Source organism: Corapipo altera, unplaced genomic scaffold (assembly GCF_003945725.1).
Source record: "Corapipo altera isolate COAL_440 unplaced genomic scaffold, ASM394572v1 50, whole genome shotgun sequence".
Lineage (NCBI taxonomy): Eukaryota > Metazoa > Chordata > Aves > Passeriformes > Pipridae > Corapipo > Corapipo altera.
Window position 1 is genome coordinate 186,597 of NW_020884889.1, and position 4,009 is coordinate 190,605.

Below are 4,009 nucleotides of genomic sequence, written 5' to 3' on the forward strand. Positions count from 1 at the left end.
CAAAGGCAGAATCCCCACACAAAGAAGGAAACACAAAGCCTGGAGCAGAGACGTCCGCCTGGATTTCGGGACGCTGCTATTCCCAGAATTTCTGTGTGCACACCCTTTCTAATGGGTGTGGATAATTAATTACCTCTTTTTCCTCACCAGACACAAAGTTGCTGCCAACCCAAGGCGATCCCAACGCAAACAGAACTCGGTCCTGGGTGAAAATGTTGTCTTCCAACCCCGTTTCCTTGGCTCTCTCCCTTTCCATTTCTCATTCCCATTGTCCAGTGCCATGAGGAGGGATGCTGCTGGGCTGCCATCAGCTTTGGAAGTGCTCTCCCCCAACACCCAGGATCCTCCAGCAACACTTTACAGGTAGTAAAATGCAATATAGAGGAAGGGCGAAACCAGCACCAAGAAAAGAGCTGGTGTTAAGCACATCGAGTCTTTCATTAGTGTATTAGCAGCACAGAAACATCAAGTTTCTGAGGATAATTCTGTTTTTTCCAAGGAAGAAAATAAAATAATAAATAGACAGAAGCAGCTTGTTATATTTTTAATGGTTAATTTCCATCTATCACAACTCAACAGAATAAATTTGCTGCTTTGCATTATCGCTAATAAGCAAAATATTTCCTGGCTGTAAAAAGCCTTTTTTCCCCTCCTTCCCTTCCAGATGTTAAATGACAAAATAGACTCAGCTTATTCAACAGGGATGATTTGGAGCTTCTTTACATTAGTGCACACGAAGAGGCGACTCGGATTTTTATCCAAACAGAGCATCACTCACGTTTCCTCACAGGAAAAATAGGTCTTGTCACGAAAAGGAATAGAGGTGGGGTCATCTAGAGTGGCCCCAACACGGAGATGATTACATCCAATTTCAGACCAAGATTTAAAATATCATTTCTAATAAAAGCCCTGGGTGCTCCCAATGAAAGATGGAGCAGCACGGATCCAAGTGGTGGAGGATTCTCCCCGGGACACGGGAACCCTTGGCCAGAGTCGGGCCCAGCCGTGTCCCTGCTCACACACCCCCCCTCCCCAGCCTTTATTACACAGTTCTGAGAGCCACAGATTATTTGGAAATCATCTTCATAAATTTTGCATTAAGGTGGCTGTGCCAGTACCTGGAATTGATTCAAAATGCTTAAGACACTCAATTACTTTTTAACACTGTTACCCGATGTAATGACATATCTGCTATTTCCCTTGCATTTGATGATGCAACATCATTGTAATTGATTCATTTTCTCAATTAAATAAAGCTCCTGAGCTCTCCTCTCTGCAATGCCACCGAGACTCCCCACTTAGATGTATTACCTATTTTCCCTGCCTCAGATATATTGCTCGTGAGGCCCCGCTCTGCTCCTCCCTTAACTCCACCAGCAAATGCAACGTTCCAGTCGTATTTTTCAAGTTGGGAGCAGCGATGAACTTTGCTGTATTTATATTAGGCATATTTTTCACTGTTAAAACTCTGTTGTTTACCTTTTTCCAAGCTGCCCACTATTGGGCAGCTTCAGAAACCATAAACCAAACCCGACCGCCGACAACTTTACAGTCGCTGCTTCTCCTTTTGCCCACAGTTCAGGAGAAAGGGAAGCAGCCAGTTTTATTGAACATTAAAAACTGTTTTAAAAGTACTCATCATAACATGTTTTCTCCTTTTTTTGCCTTCCCCAGCTGTTGGGTTTTCACGTGCTGCTGGGAGATGAGATGTTCATCTCGAGGGATCCACGTGCAGCGGCCGCAGCTCCAAAGCTGGAGCGCTTGGTGTTGTGTTGTTATCCCACGTGATGCCCAAAAAACTTGGGGATCAGGAAGGAGACTGGCATGGTCACGTTTTTTTTACACTTTCTTTGAAGAATTTTAAATAGTGAAACGGTAGCAGTGACCAACTGAAAACCCTGAGTGAGAGGAAGACAAAAAAGGGCTCAGAACACAAGGAACACTTTGATGAGCTCCTGAGAACATCCTGCATCCAGCTCTGGGACCCCTCAGCATCAGAGGGATGTGGAGCTGCTGGAGTGAGTCCAGAGGAGGCCACGGAGTTGCTCCAAGGGCTGGAGCCCCTCTGCCCTGGAGCCAGGCTGGGAGAGCTGGGGGGGTTCACCTGGAGAAGAGAAGGATCCAGGGAGACCTGGGAGCCCCTTCCAGGGCCTAAAGAGGCTCCAGGAGAGCTGGAGAGGGACTGGGGACAGGGAATGAGAGACAGGACACAAGGAATGGCTTCCCAGTGCCAGAGGGCAGAGTTAGATAGGATACTGGGCAGGAATTCTTGGTTGTAAGGGTGGGGAGGCCCTGGCCCAGGTTTCCCAGAGAAGCTGTGGCTGCCCCTGGATCCCTGGAAGTGTCCAAGGCCAGGTTGGATGGGGCTTGGAGCAACCTGGCTAGTGGAAGCTGTCCCTGCCCATGGCAGGGGGTGGAACAAGATGGGCTTTAAGGCCTTTTCCCAACTGAACCATTCCATGATCTTTCTCATGTCAGAAAAGTCACTTCAAGCCTTTCACCACCAACACCCTCCCTGAGCCACGACAGAAGAACATCTCTAAGTCCTGCCCTGCTCAGCATGGAACACCCATTGCTCAGCAGCTCCCGTAAGCTTCTCACATACAAGTGAAATAGTTGAAATTTGCAGAACTAGATCTTCTATTTGATATTTTTGAACCGATATTGTATCTGCTGTGTGTTCACTCGCTGCATGTGACGGTTTCTGGTTTGCAGAAGGAGGGCAAATAATAAATAAATAAATCCCTCCCATTCCCAGCCTGATTCCCAGGCCATGGAGTATCAATGGTATCTGGATAAACCACTCCACAAAGCACACCCTTCAAAAGGCTTTTTTCCAAGGTTGGTTAAAAATGCCAAAGTTTGTCTCCTGCTTCATCTCCCATTTAATGAAAGCCTCTGGTTATGAAAAGCAACTTTTGACAGACCATCAGGTTCTGTTCCTGTCTCCATGGAGATCCTTTGGCTGGGAAGTGGCTGAGGAGACCTCTACCATCCCTTTCCCATCCTATTCACCAGCACAATCAAGGAAACTCAAATGAATCCACCCCGGGTAACTTGGAGGAGTCACCAGCTACAGCTTTAATTTTCCCTTTTACTCTCTGGAATTAGGACTTGCCCTGGAGCTCTTGTTTGAGAGATTTGCAGGTGACCCAGGGTTAGATCTTCCCATATCAGTTAACAAATTTTCTCTTTACATATATACTGCTTTTCAAGCTACTGGTATTTTTTTTTTAATAGAAAAATCCATATACCAACAAATCATACAGTTATGATTTTTAAGGGAGGCTTCACATTCCTTTACCTAAGCCAGGAAACTGTGGATTTGAAAAGTAGATAGGACTTATTTTTAATCTGTACAAACGAGGGTGTAGTTTTATGGAAGAGCAGAAACTACAACCATTGTCTCCTCCTGACAAATGCTTTGTCTCTGCCCTGACATAAAAGGAAAAGGAACATGTAAAGGTGCTGATTTCCATGTGGTCTCCACCACCACGGGTTTGACTCTTCCTTTGGAATTAAAACATGATCTTCAGATATATTTTACAAATTCTTGCACGACTGCAATTGGTTCTACTCCTGCAAGAAGTCAAAGCACCAAACCACTAAGACTGACCCCCCTATTCTACTCCTGATTTTCCAAACACCCTCTCCATCCCAATCCATGGATTTTGCACGTGGCAAACTTCAACCACTGCCACAAAACAGACAAAAAAAGAATGAAAATTATTTCAAAATAATAAAAAAAATAGACAATTCACAACGACCTTAATATTAAATATATTCTTACAATTGTATTACGTCGGTTTTCCCCAAGGTCTGCGAACAAATTTATATAAAGAGATTATTTCATCCACCATTGAACTGCAGCCACTTCTCAGAGAAATCTCTTTACCAGAGTTTAGAAACACAATTCAACAAAGTGGGCATGAAAAACTCCCCACTGTTGGAAGGATTGTGGTAACAATAACTACCACCAACAATAACTACCACCAACAATAACTACCAC

At 44.7% G+C, this 4,009-nt stretch overlaps 1 protein-coding gene across 3 annotated transcripts in view; it reads right to left on the minus strand.

The window, feature by feature from the left end:
• MAP2K5 (mitogen-activated protein kinase kinase 5) overlaps nucleotides 1-4,009 on the minus strand; it is a 127,401-nt gene that overhangs the window by 35,371 nt on the left and 88,021 nt on the right. The window lies entirely within an intron of this gene.